Source organism: Chenopodium album, chromosome 8 (assembly GCF_948465745.1).
Source record: "Chenopodium album chromosome 8, dcCheAlbu1.1, whole genome shotgun sequence".
In the NCBI taxonomy this organism is placed as follows: Eukaryota; Viridiplantae; Streptophyta; class Magnoliopsida; order Caryophyllales; family Amaranthaceae; genus Chenopodium; species Chenopodium album.
The window spans coordinates 17,636,748-17,656,378 of record NC_137841.1 but is presented as its reverse complement, the minus strand read 5'-3'; positions in this window follow the sequence as shown (position 1 = coordinate 17,656,378).

The following is a 19,631-nucleotide window of genomic DNA, read 5'->3' as shown; positions in this document are numbered from 1 at the left end:
AAAGATAAGATTAAAGAGTTTGAAATTGAATAAAACTCCTTTTTTTTAAAGTCCGAATTTTATTCGAATTGAAAGATGTTCAAAGATAGACAGATATTATTTTCGTACCTCATAGTTTTTATCCAAATTTTATATGGTTGGATAGCCCTTGAAATTATCTTTCCAATGAGATATTATAATATCAATTCCGAGCTATAACGGAAAAGATATGAATAAAATGTCAAACTCTATCCAAAACTAAAACCGTCTCATGATTTCGGCCATATCTTTTATTCTATAAAATATTTTAATTTGATTCTAATTGGGTTAGAAAGTAGACTTCAAGAGCTTTCCAAGGATATCTTATTTATCTTATTCCAATTTCTGAATCAAAAGATATGATAAAAACAAAAACTGAAAAAACTGCTGTCTATCGCAAGAGTTTTAATCCGATTCGAACTCGATCTTTTCTTGATTCTTCGACCCTCTTTTTTCCCTATAAATAGAGGTCATATCACCCCTTTTTCAATCATCAACAAGATTTATCACAAGTTTATTCTCTTCTCCCTCTTTAGCCTAAACACTAGCCTCCCCATTCTTTTACTATTCCTTGCTTTAAGCACTCAAAGGAGTCCATACAATACCTGAAGTTCTATACTTTAACCAAGACGTGAAAGGTATAATTGACTGAGGGTTTGGACCAAATCAAATCTATATTTATTTAATATAATTGTTTCAATTTGATTTATATTTTTATTGAAGTTATTAACAGTTTATTCATAATGTAGCTATTCAAGGAAACACAGAAAAGTGAGTAATTGATTCACTTAATTACTCTTATTTTTATTCTTGTTGCTAGTATCATGATTAGATTTATTTATTATTTGATTTGACTAACGCTATTATTGTTGAATTTCTTCCAATATTAATGTTGATTCTATTATATTTATTGATCGCCACATTGCATGTTTAAAGGGAATATGTAATTGAAAATCACGCCTAATAAGATAATTTGGACAACCGGTTTAGGTTCCTTTTAATCTTGTTGTTTAATTCAAGTGATCACAATATTTTAGAATTATGTGTTGCATTAATATTCAACCAATTTAGCCTAATAATAATTTGGAGCAAATTGAATATTTTGTTTGTATGCCTTTGAGATCGCAGGAATCACTTTTCACTTTAAGAATCGAGTAGAGGCCAATATGGGCGAATGTGACTCCATGACTCACTTTGTACCATCATCCCTGATCCTCCTTTCGTGGTTCCGAACCATATGGAGTTAGTAATCTCATGGATTATTAATGGGGTGTAACCTTCACGGGTCAATCGTTGTTGCCTATCGTTGTCCCTTTATCGTGGTTGCCTTTTATGATCCGTGAACGGTTTACAAGTTCCTTAAAAACTTGTTGGCGGCTCCCTATTTTCCTTGTCCTTAATCGTATATGTCAATTCCCACTTCCTAAGGGTGCCAAGCATATTCACCACATGCTTTAACGTAGGCGCACTTCGAACGACGCCTACAACATGCCAAGGCACCCTAGCCCAGCCAAGACTTAGAAATTTTCAGGTTGAGATATTACCTGAACCTTTCGGGGAACGTCCGAGCGATAGCTTTAACGGACGGCCCTAAAAAGGCAATAGAATGGACGAATATTTGATATTGATTCGGTGCTCACCTAGTCCAACGACAATCATGATATATGATTTGATTAACATGTTAAATCCATACCCTTTAAGGCATCAATCTACTAAGTTAATCAAACCATTATAAAATCTGGACTAGGAGACCGCCAAATAAAGGGCCATACCCCCCTATACTCGTACGAAAGCAAATAAAAGCATGTAAGTATACTCGTAAGAAAGCAAATGAAAGCATGAAAATTGCACCAAGTATAAAAAAAGAAGCATAGAAAACCGCTCAACATGCGGCAAAACTTAAATTGAAACAAAACCGCTCGGTAGGCGGGAAAATATCTTTACCAACCGCTCAAAACAGGCGACATTGAAATTGTTCAAAAGAAGAGAAAAAAGTTAAGTACTAGAGGGCTTGAATTGGGCAGCGGCTGATGGAGGAGATGAGCTCTATTTAGCCAAGTTTTCATCTTTGGCAGGCTCCTCCGTGGCAAGAGTGGACGTATCCTCAACAGGCTTCTTTTGTTCCTTTTCCTCTTCGCCCTCCACCTCGTCTGCCTCTTCTTCATCATCCTCCTCCTCGACCGACCCGGTCGGAGTAACGTCCAGTTCGAGAGAAGGCTGTACGACCTTCTTAGCCTCGTCCCTAAAGCAGAAAAAGTTAAGGCGCTTGGTGAAGTGTTCTTGATAGTAGGCGGCCGACCCTTCCTCCACCATCAGTTCAAGAAGTGGCTTTTCAGCCTCTCCTCGGCGTTATGTTTGATGCGGACAATCTCGGTGGGGCTGGGTGGCCGGGGTGCTTGTAGCTACTCAGTTACGTCTGAGACAACCTTTTTCAATGTTTTCACCTCTGCCTTGAGGGCCTCCGCCTCCTGGAAGGCCGTCTCTAGGTTCCATTGGGCAAGGGCCAGGTCTCCCTTAAGCTTTTCAGAGGCTTCAAAGCCCTCCTTCCATTGTTTGCCGTCCAGGATCGCCGAATCTCTCTCCTGCCGAATGGTGTCCCTCGCCAAGGTCTCTTTTTCAAGACCCTTACCCAACCTCACCAGATCCTCAGCTTGCCGCACCGCTTTGTCAGACAGCGCGTTAATCTCAGTCTCTAAGTGAACCCTTTGGATGGCGTCCGTCCCCGTTACCTTATCCTAGGCCTTTCTAACTGTGACCCAGGCCTCCTTCATCCGCTCATTCTCTCTCTCCTTCCATTCCAAGAAGGAAGTAAGCCTGAGAAAGAGCAGCACCCGAACATAGAGTTGTGAGTAGAAGAAAATTAAGAAATATTGTATAAGTATAAAAGCTAAAATGGCAAACAGATGCAAACGGTTACCTCGGCGCTGCAGTTTATCATGGGACCAAGGAAGCCCTCGTTGATTCCTCGGAGCTTGTCCCTCTGCTCCTGAGGGACGGCCCTATCCATGGCCTCCCTCATCGCATTCCTATCCGCACCAGTCAGCAACTGACCGGGCTATTTCTTGTTCATCTCCTCCCCAATATCTGCACACTGCCACAAATATTGTTAAATCAATGAAAAGTTTGCAAGAAAACACAAGTGAAGAATCTATGACTAACCAGTTGAGAAGCTGGGAGGAGATTTGAAGTTGAAGTTGGAGGAAGGAGGAGGCTGAGGTTTTTCCTCCTCTTCACCTCTTCGACTGGTTATATTTTCAGTCGTATGACCGGCAGGCGCTTGCCAATCTGACTTTTTGACCCTTTCAATAGGGTCGTTGTCCTCCCCAAAGGACAAATCGTGGACCGACCTCGTTTTTGGGTCCACGAACTTGGAGCCCCGACTGTTGTCAGTGAGGGTTGGTCTCCTTCAGATTGCTTCACAGCAACCTGTGACGTCGTCTTGGCCGCAGAATCCGAAGGGGTCTTGGAAGCGACCGACTTCCTTTGCTTAGACGCCTTGTCCTTGAAAGAGGTGGTCGGCGCCTTTCGTTTCGCCCTTGGGGTGGTGTAACACCCCCAAATCTCCCTCTACGGAAATACTAGTATAATACGTATACTTATACCGTAGAGATAGACTTGGGTGTATTACCGCCGCGTGATTACGCAAGGATACTCAAAACACTTAACTCAACAACAAAACTTGCAGCGGAAACTCAACTTTCTTTTATTAATACTTATAAAAATAGTAACATTGTTATGAGTACTCAAGATAAAAACAAGACCAACATTCCTAATTTAGGTGAAGCAAATCCCTGGACTCCCATATGCTCATTCATGACTCCACCTGAAAATAGTCAACACTGCTTACCATTATAGTAAACAGGGCGAACCAAGACAACTAGGTAATACAGATTAGCAAATTATGCTAAGTACGATAAGTGCAAGATAGTGAAAAATAAATTTATTTGCAAACATGCTTTTAAAATCAATTCCAATAATTAATCCAATAATTTCAAACTCATTATTCCAAAACTGACTCCAATGATTCAATATTCAAAATAATAGTTAATAAAACCAATTCCTTTATTAAGAACCAATTCCTTTTAGTCCAATTCCTTACCCAAGTGTGCACACCCACCAAGATAGTCTCCTTATATTACAAGGCTATTCTTGAGGAAAGACCCGGTCATACAAAGTCCAAGGCCTTATCAATAAACCAAATCCGCATAGTGGGATTACTAACATGCTTATAAAGCATTAAAATAATAATTCAATGGTTCAATAAATCCTTTTAATATCCAATAGTTCCAATATAATTCTAAATCCTTTTTAATTAATTCCACATGCCTTTAAATTAAATCAAACCTTGTAAATAAATACTTGAGAATAAAATCTCATATTAATAACTTTTCAAAATCACAACTCTTTCTTGAAAAACCTTTATTTAATTCAACAAACCTTTTAAAATCAATTCCTTAATTTAAACACGACAAGTAATCCAAACCATTCAAAATATGATTTAAAAATCCATCATTCAAAATACTTTTATTAAAATCAATGCCTTCAAACATAATTTACTTCAAAATCATAATTCAAATCAATTTAATTCAATCACCAATCAAATCATGTAAAACATGTTATTCAAACCAATCACTTTCAAAGGTATCTAGCCACCTAAACGTACCTTGATCCTTGCTAGAAAAACCACACAAAAAGAACCTCAAGAACCTTGATCAAACACACCCTACAAATAAATATAACTTTAATTAATATAAGGTTAACAAATAATTAAAACCCCCCAACTATATGTACATGGACCTTTTGAATTAATTTCTCATAAACATCATTGAAAATCTGATTTTATATAATTAAAACTACTCATAATAATTCACTACTAGAAAAGTGTCGTTTTCCGACGGAAAAAATTCCTCGAAAACACCCTGTTTTCCGTCGGAAATAGGGTTTCCGTCGGAACGTGTCGTCGGAAAACCTTTTGTAGGAAAAATGGCCTTTTCCGACGAAATTTCCGTCGGAAACACATTTCCGACGAAATTTCCGACGGAAATCATGCATCGGAAGACAAATTGGGGCCCGGAAAAGTCCGTCGTAAATTTTCGACGGAAACCAAATCCGTCGGAAAATTCCGACGGAATTTCCGTCGGAAACTTCTACCAAAAAAAATAAAAAATAAAAACCCACCCCACCCCACCCCACACCACCACCCACCACCACGTCCAACCCCCACTGCCACCCCACAAGCCAAAAATAAAAATAAAAAAACCCACCCCACCCCCACACCACCATGTCCAACCCCCACTGCCACCTCACAAGCCCTAAGCCAAACTCTAAGCCGCCACCACCACCTTAACCCATTTAACCCTAACCCACCTAACTCGAACTAACCCACCCAATAATAATAATAATAATAATAATAATAATAATAATAATAATAATAATAATAATAATAATAATAATAATAATAATAATAATTGAATAAGAGAAGAGAATAAGAAAAGATAAGAAACCAAGGAAAAGAGAAGAATTGGATTTGCGTTGGAAAGAATATGCAGAACTTGTAGAGGCTATAACTCCTTCGATATAACTCCGAATTGGGTGATTTTTGAGCCTAACCTCAAGGACTTTTTAAGAGGAACAATCTTTTGGGAAATGTCAATACCCCAAAAAACTGACCAGAAGTACCCAAAAATTGGCTTCAAAGATGAACGAGATGATTTGTGTAAAATTGAGGAGAAGAAAAGAAGAGAATTGGTGTGAAGAATGTGAGAGGTATGAAGGGGTATTTATAGGCTAGCTCATGCAAGAACTATGGCAAGTAGGGTTTATGTGATTACTTGGAGAAGTGAGTAAAAGAATTAAGGAAAGTTTTGATATTAAGGTGATTGTGTATACTTGAATATGGAAGGTATGTATGTCATGAAAAATAATAAGGAAATTAGAATTACTTGGGGAATAATTAAGAATAATGATTGGCAAGAAAATATGATGATTAGATATTAAAAAGATGGAGAATTAGAATTAAGGAAAATAAGAAAATTTACCAAAATAATTTCCTCCAAAATAATATAAGAGGGCCAAAAATATTGAGCTTACCATAGCTTAAATTTTCGAATTCCCTTAGTAGTATTTAGGAAGATTTTTGCTCGGATTAAGGAATAAAAATAATTGTGTAAATAATATAGAATAAATAAATAATTAATTAATTACCAGTTATTTACCAATAAATAATCAAGAAAAATCAGATTTTTCATACATGGAAAATCCGAAAATCCTAGCTAATTATTGGAAAATTTCGGGTATAATAAAATAATTAATAAAATAATATTTTTCTTTAATTAAAATATCCGAAATATGTAAATAATCCGGTTTTTAAAATAGGATAAATGGATAATATATCTTATAAAAAAAATGATTAATTTTCAAAATACTTTTGGCGCCAAAATTCAAATATTATTTTGGCTCCAAATAATAAATTTACTTAAATACCCTTTTTATAAAATAATTCTTGATTAATTAATTAGAAAATATATATGAAAATACGGGGTATTACAGGTGGGAGTAGCCATCTGAAAGAGAAAGAAAAATTTAGTGCAAGAAGTTATCAAAACAAGTTAACCACCGTGCAAAAAAGGGAAGGAGTTCCTTCCAAATATAGCAGCTCGACAAAGGATATAAAAAGAGAACGGTCCGTACCTCTTTGGTCTGCTCGTATGCTCGTTGCCGTGCCTTGTACTAAGCAAGATCGATCTCAGACATGTCGATCCCCTTCTGCTCCTTGTCCAACATGGCGTACGCCTCCTCTGCAAAAACAAAAATTTGACCAACAGTTAGAATAATTTCCAAAGATAAAAGAATTCGGACGTCAGAAAGAATTAAAGCCCCAACCTTGGGGAATATTCGTGTACAAGCCGCATGCGGACATAAAATCGGGTCCCGGAGCCAGCCGGCCAAGGGGATCCAATTCTGGGGCACGTCCACCAATTTTCCATCCCGCCTAACCTTATTGATCTTAAAGTATTCACGTTGGTGAGCTTGGTCTGGGTGGACGCGATCTATGGTCCCCTCGGCCGAGCTGAATCGGCTTGGCATTGAACTGATTCATTCGCAGATTGAAATCCGCATCCTTTATTTTGATGCGATAGAATCGGTTCTTCTAGTCTCGCCACTTTGACGCACGGTTTATCACCACCATATAATCCTTGGTGGTGCTAAGTATGAACCAGTCGTCCGTGTGCTTCTCTAGGCGAATCATCGCGTGCATCTCGCAGAAAACAAAAAAGTCTGGCTTGAAGCCTTTTCGAATGCACGTCGCCAAGTACCCAAATATATTAACCCAACTGTTTGGCACCGGCTAGAAAAGAGCAATATTGTACTCGTCCAATACTGTACAAATAAAGGGGTAAAGGGGGAAATAGAGTTCAACGTTTAGGGCGGCTCGGTAGACGCTGAATGATCTGCGGCGCCGCTGCTCATCTTCCCAGGCGGCCACCGAAAGAGACATTTTCGGGGGCCACAAGTTCAAATCCTTCCCCAAAACGAAGAATGCCTTGTAGTCCTCCATCATTAAGGTAGCTCAGGGCCGTGCTACCCACCATACAGGCATACGAGTCCTTGAATGTATCAACATTGGCAACAACCTCCTTGGTCGCTGCCTTGCCGTAGGCCACGTTCTCACCCTTGGCTGTAGACACCAAAAATTGTCTCCCCAAAACCAAACTCGATGATGAACAACCTTTCATTGCCATTATTGGCCGGGTTGAGTATTTAATTTTTGGAGTGTTTAAATCCATATTTCCATTTCATAAACCAACCCAATTCCTAGCCCATTTCCCCGAAGCATAACTTATTTTCCTCTTTTCGTGCCTTTAAATCCTAAATAATTCATTTCGTGTCCTTTAAAATCATTCATTTTGGGTCATTTATATAAAACGTTTATTCCAGCTTATTTTAGTACATAATCTGGGTCCAATGATTGAATAGTTGGATGGGGCTTGAAAAGAGCTTTCAACGATACATCATAAGCTCAAATTCGAGTTATAACGAATAATCCATACGACATCTACAATAGAGATTCGACGTTAACTAATACATAAGATATTGAATCAAATAAAATTTTCCTTCATAAAAACACGATTGTTGAGTAGATCATTGGAAAATACAACCTTGTTGAAGAGACAATCTAACAATTCTTTGTAGTTGTGAGGATGTTTTCCTTCTGATTCATCTGTCTGTATTCAAAAACTAAATAACTTTTTCACCAACGAAATAATTTCATGACAATCCATTAGATATAATATCATGAAAGAAGTTTCTTCCCCGAAAAGAGGAGATACCTTGTCTTTCGAAGGAGATCGGAAACCCTTTATTCGAGGGAAAAAAGTTCCTCCCAAAAGGAGGAAGCATTATTATTCCTACCTTATAAAAAGTGGAAAAAAAACTCTTATGAATAGTGTAAAGACCATTTTAACCCTAAAAATGTTTATTTACATTTGTACCCTTATTTTATCTTTTGATGTCTTTGACCTCCTTCCTTTCTCCTCTGTGATTTTTACTGATTCATCTTCTCCTCTCAACAGTCTCAAGCCTTAATAACGTCTCTTCGTTCCATTCCTCTCTCTATTCACATCTTTTTCCATCGAATTCTACTATGTTGGCATAGGTAATTTTCCTATCCTATTCCGTTTTAGTTTATAAATTTGTGAAATTTAATACACTACATAAAGCACTTTGTATCTCAATTCCTAGGAAATTATGTTTTAAGATTTGTTTATTTTTCTTTTTTCTTTTAAATATTTTGAGTGTGATTTTGATTAGATCTATTTGGGTATTTTATGTGGGTTGAATTTTGCAATTATAATTGTTTTTTGGGTCGATAGTTTTAATTAGTTTGTGGTTTGGGTTATATATGATTGGACGTGTTGGGAAAGATTACATTTGTTAGAAGGCATCTTCTTAGTGAATTTGAGAAGAAATATGAACAAAAGTTTTGTTAATTGTTACAAGGAAAAATTGCGGAAAATAATACAACCTTTAGGCGGTTCTTTTTTAATAATACAACCTTTCGATTAAAGCTTAATAATATAACCTTTGGGGGTGTTGATTTTAAACAAGACAAAAACTTGTAACCTGGTAAACAAGTCACCTTTGACACGTGTCGTTATGTAATTTATCTAAACATTAAAATTTGATTTTTTTTTTAAAAAAAAATTGATTTACAAAAAATTATAATAAAACCCCCCCCGCCTGTCCAGCCCCCTCCCCCGATATCCGCCGTTGACAAGCCCACCTCCCCCACCCCGAGCCTAGCTACCTGCTCGCCCATCCTTAATCTCCAACCACCGGCACCATCCTCGACCCTACTCTCTTCTTCACACATCATGATCGCGCCCCGACATCACCATCAATCACAAATATCAACAAATCAATGGCGGAGGGTGAAAATGTTTAAAATTGGTGGCAAATTGCTGAATGGGGATGGCTAATTGGCGATAATTGGGGGTAATTGGTGGCGTTGGTTGTAATTTGGTGCGTAATTGAGGACTTGGTGATGCGGGTGCGAGAAGAGGGGTGGAGTAGCAATGATTGCTGGGTTCGTGAGGTCGGTGTGCTGTGTGGGAGTTTTTGGTGATCTTGGTTGTTGCGGTGGTCAGGAAAGGTGGAATGGGGGTTGTGGTGGTCAGGAAAGGTGGAGTGATTGGCTGTGGTGGTTGGGAAAGTAGGAATGGTGGCTGCAATGGTCGCGAACTGTGTAATGGTGGGTTACGTGGGAGTTTTGGCCTTGTTGCGGGGGTTGGCAGCGGGGTGGTCGGGAAAGGGAAGGGTCGATTCTGGTTGTGGGGATTGGCAGCGGGGTTGGCAGTGGTACAGTGGTGGTGGGGTTGGAAAGAGAGGGTGGAGCAATGGTGGTTTATTAGTGTTTAGGGAAGGGGAAAGAAAATAAAAATAAAAAAATAAAAAAAATTATTTAAGCCAATCATATAATGACATGTGGCAGTGGTAACTTGTTTATCCGGTTGCATCCGGTTATGTATTATTTAAAACAACACCCCCCAAAGGTTATATTATTAAGACTTAATCAAAAGGTTGTATTATTAAAAAAGAACCGCCTAAAGGTTGTATTATTTTCCGCAATTTTTCCTTGTTATAATCTGATTATAGAGGTGAATAATTTGATGATTGAGACTTGAGAGTGTTTTGATTGTAAAACTATTATCGGTATCGAAGTTCATCCAATCCATTAGATTTCCATAATTTTCCCTCCATTGAAATTATGTATATGAAAAATTAACCATCACAACACAACCACAGTAAAAGGAATAAGTCAAGCTAATATGAACACCTAAGCATTGAACACTAATTAGATTTTACAAGACAACTAATTAGGGTTATTTATTTTTTATTTATTTTTTATATTCTAGTTTCTGGTTTAAAATATGGAAAGTTAATATAGTCTGTGATTTAATATAATTCTATTTTTCATGGGGGTATTGTTAGGGTGCTTTTAATGTAATACTTTATGTAATATATGTACTTGAATTTGGTTTTTAGATAAGATTGTGTTTTTTTGGGAAATTTTGTTGAAAATAGTCCAAATAGGGAAAATATGTTAAATACAAGGCCAAAGATGGGATTGAATGAATAATAAATCAACAAGTCACTTACTGTAATCCCCCATATTTTTAATATATTTATTTATTATTTTATACAAATATTTTTTTTATTTTAATTTTATAATATTAATTATTTAATATAAAAGCAATAAGATTTTACTACAAGTAAGCTAAACCATTAAGTTTTAGTCTAATTTATAACTCTCTTTTTAAGTATATTGGCCCAAAGTTGATTCCTATTCAAGCCCAAACTACCCAAATCCTACTCCTAATAAAATTAAGGAACAAAACCCAAATAAAATAAAATAAAATAAAAAAAAAAAAAACCCCTCACCTATTCTTCCTCTCCCTTTCACGTAAAAACAACAAAAAAGAGGAAAACCCTCACTCTTTCTCTTCCTTTTTCACGTACACAAAAAAAAAAAAAATAAATAAATAAAAATTGAAAGATGTTGCCTAGCCTGAAGCCGACGCCCTGCTACCTAGTCGGCAGCCTACACCACCGCCTTGCTGTTGCTGCCGTTCGCCCCTCTCCTTCCTCTATTCCTTTATTTTTTTTTATTATTTTATTATCTTATTAAATTGTTTATAGTTTCAATATTTAATTAAATTTTGTTCTAAATTATTATTATTATGGTTTGATTATGTACATAAGCTATAAAAGATAATGAATTTATGAGTTTTGATATGTTTAAATTATAATACAAAATTTCAGATTTATGTATGTATAAAATTTAGGGTTTAAACATTCATTTTTCATGTTTTAGGGCTTGAAAATGTGCTACTCAAGTTATCTAATTGTACTATGTTTAAATTACGTTAAAGTATAATTATTTTAACTATGTATAAATTTTCAGATTATTAAAGTTTTGATTTTTATGAGCAAGTTATGTTAATTTCATGTTTTTATGCTTCTAAGCCTATAAAATAATTATTGTGGGTATTTTATGATTAAAAAGCTTTGAACTTTAAATTACAACCTCAAGTATAAATTTTCAGATTTGTATACTTTTAATTTGAAGCTTCTAATTGCATTGAATTGGCATATTTTGGGGTTTTTAACACACTAACTTACTATATAACGATTATTTCAAGTAATTACATTTATGGGGTTATTTTATACACTTAAACTAATTAAATTTTCAAATTTATTTACTTACTTTTAAAGCTGTTAGAATTTCATGTTATACACTATATTTTCATAATTTTAACATATAAACTTATAGTTGGGATGTTATATTATTATTATTGACTAATGGGAGCAATTTAAAAGCTTTATTTTGATGGTTTAAGAGGTTTTAAAGTAGTTTAGTATTGCTGTAAATTTATTTGTTTGGGTATTGATTTAATTCTCATTGTTTGGTTTAGGAGAGGACTTTGTAGAAGGCGACTTCTAATTTATACAGTGGCCAACCGAGTTGTTTACACAAGGTACGTACGAGTTACAAAACCTTGCTTTTAGGTGCATGTTTAAGGACGGATCGAGAACTTAGTACCATGTATAGAGATGACTGGGCTAAATTATTTGGTTATACATTGTGATTTTCGTATGTTGTGCACTATTCTATAGTGCATTGTTTATGCTCTAATTATGCAAGGTGCGCTTAGAGGCAAAGGTATGTAATTGGTGAAATGATTCATTTATTACTGATTCATGATTATTGAAATAGAATGAGTAAAGGAAGAATTTAAGTCTTATAAGACGAGGTTAAGGTTTTGGGGTGCCTTATGCACTCAAGGTGTTTATACACCGAGGTAGTTAAGGGAATCAATAATAAATATTGCTTGTCACTGATAAATCAAGAATTGAAATTGGAAACTTGCTTTGCTTGATCGAATTGATATTGGAATCGGATGTATTTTTTTGCATATGAATCATCACCAAGTCTGAACTTGTAAATCACGTAAAGTGCAAGATGGATGAGCAATAAAACTCTAGATTTGTGCTCATGTGGAGTAATGACAATCAGGGGTTGGGGTACACGGGGTATTAGCCGTGCACTTTTCTCGAGGCCGTCTGATCTACGAGTGTCTTATTTCAAATACTTTTCAAAACTAGGAGTTGGATGAGATCTCATACTAGCTACGGTCACGGAGTCGCGCTCGTGGTCGTTGGATGTTTTATTGATTTTTCCGAAAGGAGGCATGGGGTTTTCTTTTATTGATGTTCTAATTGGAGCATGGGTTAGACAACCTTGTCTATTGCTTAATCCAATGAATAAAAATGATGAGTTACCTACTTTTAACTAGTGAAGTCTTAGTAAATTGATAGTTAAGTCATGTGTTGAGTCTACAAATTAATGATGTGTGATGGTTGATTATTATAGTAGCATCCTAGGGATTTCTTATAATGTTTCACAGCTTGTATATACTGATCAGCTTTGCTGATTGCGAGCTTTGTGTGTCTTTCTTTGGTCATGGCCTTTGCCTTCCAATGACCCTGTGATGATCTAATTTTTACACTTGTAATATTCGGGAGCAGATTAACCACATGTTCTTACACGTGCAACATCCGTAACTAGGTGGTGGGATCTTGAGTGGAGTGTTGGTTGCTTTTATTATTTTTTATTGCTGTTTACTTTTGAAGTTATTTAAACTCAATTTCACTTTCATACTACTTCTATTGGCTTAAGTTTTGAATAAGGGCCTTAATGGTTCAAAGTTGTAAGACTTAATTTGGTTTTACTTAATGGTCTTGAAACTTATTTATAACTGATTTAGTTTTTCCGCTGCTAATTTTTTATGTAGCCTTAACATTTGAACACATGGCGGTAGCACGCCAATAATTCACTTGAATATTGTTTAGTGTCCTCATAGGTTTAAAGAGAGAATTACTGGGGTATTACACTTACTTTGTTTTCGAGATGAGTCTCTTATGTACAAGGTAATCTTCTTTTTATGATACATACTTTTAGTTGCTCTTCATATATTATCATTCATTTCATGTGTGACTCTTTAGGTTGCTGAGACACCACTAGATAATGTTGAGGAGGTTGAGACATATGTAAAATACAAATACCCAACAATGATGAAAACTCAAGGTTATGGAAGGTGAACTTACCGATTCATAGATTTGTAAAGGGTTTAGAATCATATTTTAGAATTTAAGTTTGTTTATGTTTATTAAACATTATTAAGCATGATGTGTACATATTCCTATTGATTGGATACTGAGAAATGGATAGGAATGATTGAGTTTGTGATAATGCTAAGCTTATGAAATTTTTTATTAACATAAAAATTAAGCATATAACTTTTGTTTTAGTGCACATGAAATGACTATATAGAGTATTCTAATCTTATGTCTATTAATTTTAACAGCTAATTGTGAAAAGAAAAGGCTCAAAAGAAAATGAGTTGGATGAAAGAATAGACAAAAGAAGAAACCACAACAGTATGCATCACTTAATGCCATTAACAATTAGCTACCTCTCACTTTTATAAGAGCAATTTTGATGTCAAGAACAACGTAGCAAGAAAATGTTGTAATCTAGGAAGTACTTATTATTTTTATTGATTTTACACTATCGTTATGTAGCAATTAAAAGTCTGTAATCTATGAGGTTCGAGCGCATAACTCTCCTATAATGACTAATTATACCGCGCGCATCGCGCGTGTGAGCTCCCCTAGTAAATCTAAAAAACTTGAAACAAGGATTAGGGCTTTCCACTTGTTTATGAAAGCCTCTTCAAAATTCAACAATGGAGTCTAGGGTTTAGGAGAGGAGAGAGGAGAGACAAGGAGGGAGTAAAATCCTTAAAATGCTTATTTTATTTAACTACTCACAAATAAAACAAAATTGTTGAATCTATTTGAAAATGAACATGAAAATTAAAAACCTTTGTAGATTACATACAAGATTAAAGTAAATACATCATAAAATAAATAAATAAAAAAAAAACAATTCAAAATTAAGATATTAAAAAAACAAAATTTTAAAAAAAAATTCTTCCATTTTTTAATAATTGCAATATTTTTCTTTTACATCTGTTTCATAATAATTGCAATACTTCTTGATTTAGTAACGACTTGTTGGGGAATTTGTGTATGAACAAGGGTCACAAAAATAGCAAACAATTAAACCGGAAAACTTCGAGGCGTGAACGGAATCACTTTCCCAAAAATATAATTCCGACCCTAAACTACAACCGGGTTTTCACGGAAATTTACTTAGGAGATACAACGAAGAAACAATCGCAATCACAAGTAGGATGATTACAATTCAATGTAGATAAGCCTTTGGATTTATGATGATGATAATATGTTGCAAAGAGGTTTCAAGAAAATAAGTTTCTGATTTTTCTCAAGTGTATCCAACATATGTTCTTAGAATATATATATATTAAAGCATAATCTACTCCAAAAGCCACGAAAATAACTGGACTTCTCCAAGCAAAACTGACGAAACCGTCAGTTCCACTTTCCTCTCTGACACGCGCCCGATCAGGCCGCTGCCGCCTGGTCGGGCGGAAACATTGTCAATTCAAGAAGTCTTCTCGCGCCCGATCGGGCGGTGGTGGCCCGATCGGGCGGCTGCCCCATGTCAGTTATGTTCCCTTCTCGCGCCCGATAAGGCGGCGGCTCCCGAACGGGCGGCGAAGAAGACGTTTATCCAGATCACCCTCGCGCCCGATCGGGCGAGCACAACCACGATCGGGCGGCTGACCGGGCGAACATTGAGGCAGCAGCTTTACTTTTTCTTTTTCGTGAGTTCTTGATTGTTCAAAGTATACAATGCTTTAATAATCTTTTCTAATTAAATTACAACACCATAACCTAAGTAATTTAATTATTCACTTGAAATTTATCTCCAATTCTCAAAATTATTCAACAATCCTCCCCCATTTTGAGAATTAAACTAGACACATTGCAAAAAATCATCATCACAAAACAATCTTATGCATAAATGAAAGTGTACATAGACTTGAACTCCCACTTAGTGCAATATACAGTTCAAGAATCCGTATCGATTTGGTATCGTAAAACGTTTGAACCAAAAGCAACTAACACATTTGGAAACTTGAAGATATTACACACACAAGATTAATTACTTAAATACATATTAGCTTGACACTATAAGCCATGTGTCCATATCTATTCATAAGTACATCAAAGCTACACCCCTAATAGCTTCTTGAAGCGGCTAAACCTCGTACTTATATAGGTAGAGTTCCAACATGCTCCTGTGACAAAGCACTTTTATCAAGAATTCTATTAAGTTTAAAACAACCTCTTTCATCACAGAAAAACCGAAACTTTACCTTGGATGAATAAACAAGTTCCCAATCAACAATTAAGAGAATTAATCTCATTGAACTTAAGAACCAACGTCTTATTGGGCGTTAAGTTGAGATTCTCCTAATTGTTATTATTTAGGGTTCCAATCCTAAACCGATTGCCATCCTACTGTTAACATCTCTAGCCAATGCCTTTGTAAAACAGTTGGCGAGATTAAGATCCGTTCGAACATAATCAATAGTGATCACACTATCCTTGATAAGTCCTTGGATGTAACTATGCCGTACTCCAATGTGCCTCAACTTACCATTATAAACTTGGCTATAAGCCCTTGCCAAGGTAGCATTGTTATCACAATGTATCACTATTTGGTGATATCGGTTTTGGCAACAAAGGAACCTCAAACATGAGATCCTTCAACCATTCGACTTCTTTACCAGCCAAATGCAAAGCAATGAACTCCGATGTCATTGTGGAGTCCGCAATGCAAGTTTGTTTCTTCGAAGCCCATGAAATGGCACCTCCCCCATATCGGAAAACCCATCCACTTGTGGAGGAATGATCTTTGTTAGAGATCCAACTTGCATCCGAATACCCTTCTACAACCGAAGGATATCCACTATAAGACAAACCAAATTCCTTGGTTTTCTTCAAGTACTTCAACAAGCGTCGAACCGCTTGCCAATGTTGCATACTAGGCTTGCTAGTGTACCTGCTCAGTTGACTAACTGCATAAGCAATATCAGGTCTAGTACTTGTCATGGCATACATCAAACAACCTATTACTTTAGCATATTCAAGTTGTGAAACCGCATAACCTTCATTAGGTATCAACTTTATGCTAGGATCCATAGGTGTTGAATAAAGAGAAGTAGTGTCTTCACTCACATTAAATTTCTTGAGCACTTTCTCAATGTAATGAGATTGTGACAAGATCAACTTTTCTTTTTCCCTCTTTATCCTTATGCCCAAAATGACATCCGCTTCCCCCATGTCTTTCATGGAAAACTTTGAACTAAGGAATGACTTTGTCTTTTCAACTTGTGACAAATCAGTTCCAAAGATCAACATGTCATCTACATATAGACAAATTATGACACCTTGACCATTGTCATCAAATTTGCTATAAATACACTTGTCTGAATTGTTCAACTTAAAACCATTAGACAACACAACCTCATCAAATTTTTGATGCCATTTCTTAGGTGCTTGCTTTAGCCCATACAAAGATTTAATCAACTTGCAAACCTTTTCTTCCTGACCTTCCACAACAAACCCTTCCGGTTGTCGCATGTAAACTTCTTCCTCTAGATCTCCATTCAAGATCGTTGTCTTGACATCCATTTGATGGATCACAAGATTGTGGATAGCCGCAAGTGCTATCAACAATCTTATAGTTGAGATTCTAGCAACAGGTGCATATGTATCGAAATAATCGATACCAGGTTTTTGTGTAAAACCTTGTGCCACTAACCGGGCTTTGAACTTTTCAACTGTTCCACCAATCCTCAATTTCCTTTTGAAGATCCATTTGCACCCAATTGGTTTACATTTTGGTGGTAAAGTAGCTAAAACCCAAGTATTGTTTCCCATGATGGATTTCATCTCATCATTAATAGCTTCCTTCCAAAATGGAGCATCACGAGACCTCATAGCCTCATCATAGGTTAAAGGATCATCTTCTACATTAAATATGTATGGAAATTGTGTTGAAACAGATTCCATTGATCCTTCAACTAAGTACACATGAAAGTTCGGGCCAAAAGATTTTTCTTTCCTTGCCCTCTTACTTCTCCTAGGTTGTGATGATGATGTAGATGCCTCCTCTAAATGAGTTTGATCATCCACCACTTGATCAATGACAATTTGATCAAGACTTTGAGCATTGGCATTTGGAGTTATGTCCTTTGGTCTAGGAATTGAAGAAAATCGATTTTCATCAAACAATGCATCCCTTGACTCAATGGTGGTGTGAACCGACCAAAAGTCATTTTGTTCTATTACATAGAACCTATAGGATTTGCTTTGATCCGCATATCCTATAAAAATGCATTCAACTCCTCTTTCACCTAACTTTTTACGTTTAGGTTCCGGCACTTTTACAATTGCCCTACAACCCCAAACTTTGAGATGACTCAAGTTTGGTTTCCATTTATACCATAGCTCATATGGGGTTACATCTTTCCCTTTCATGGGAACACGATTTAACACGTAACAAGCCGTTAAAACGGCTTCACCCCAAAAACCATCACTTAAACCTGAATATGACAACATAGAATTTACCATTTCTTCTAGTGTCCTATTCTTCCTTTCCGCTACACCATTTTGTTGTGGTGTATATGCTGCGGTAGTTTCATGTACTAAACCTAAAGATTGGAAATAACTTGGGTCATAGTATTCACCTCCTTTATCAGTTCTTAACTTTTTAATCTTTGGGAAATTCTACATGGTGGCCTCATGGTTTCCATTTTTCTACGTGGAAGACGAAGTTTTTTCCAACTCTCTAAAGTGGCCCCAAGGTTTTGAAGTATTATGCATAGTGCCCATTTTTTAGGTTTTTGGCTAACCTTTACAATTAAAATGGTTAGCCTTTGTTTTTTTTATTAAAAAATAATAAAATTATATTTTAAAATAATAATAAAAAAAAAGGAAATTTAAAAAAAAAACCCAAACCCACGACCACCCTCCCACCACCACGTCCACCATCCACAACCCCAACCCCCCACCCACCTAGCCTCTAGCAAAACCCCACTGCCGGCGCCACCTCGACCACCCTCCCTTCCCCAACCACCGTAACCTGACGACCATAAACAGGCCAAACCCGTAACCCAAAGTCCCAACCTCCACCCTTCGAAAACCCCAAAAATTGGCCGGAAAAGTTCGGCTACCCCTCCCCCGCACCTCTAAAAGGTCAACGCTAGGGTTTCGTGTGTGTGAGGAGGGGCAGTCGGACTTTTTCGGCTTCTTTTAGGGGTTTTTTATTGGTGTTGGGGTTACGAGATTGGTTAGGGAAGGGGAAGGGAGGGAAGTCGGGGTGGCTGGCTGACGCCGAGGGAGTAGGGTTTTCGATTCACGCCGGCGCCGTCGAGGAAAAGGGGGTTAGGCGCGCCGGCGTTGGGGGGCAGTGGGGAAGGGGGTTAGGCGCGCCGGCTACCGTGGGTGGCTGGCTGGTGGTTGGTGGTTTTCTTTATTTTTTTTCTTTTTAAATATTTTTTTTATTTTATTTTTACTTATGGCTAACCAAAAGCTAAAAAAGTTAGCCAAAAAATCAAAAAATGGGCACTATGCATAATACTTCAAAACCTTGGGGCCACTTTAGAGAGTTGGAAAAAACTTCGTCTTCCACGTAGAAAAATGGAAACCATGAGGCCACCATGTAGAATTTCCTACTTCATTGGTTTGCAACTCTACTTCACTTATTTTCTTGAAACCTCTTTGCAACATATTATCATCATTATAAATCCAAAGGCTTATCTACATTGAATTGTAATCATCCTACTTGTGATTGTGATTGTTTCTTCGTTGTATCTCCTAACTAAATTTCCGTGAAAACCCGGTTGTAGTTTAGGGTCGGAATTATACTTTTGGGAAAGTGATTCCGTTCACGCCTCAAAGTTTTCAAAGTATACAATGCTTTAATAATCTTTTCTACTTTACCAATGAAAAGATTAAAAATTTAAGAACTGATAAAATAGAGTTGCAAACCAATGAAAAGATTAAAAATCTTTTCTAATTATTTTTTATGTACTATTTTTTTATGTACTATT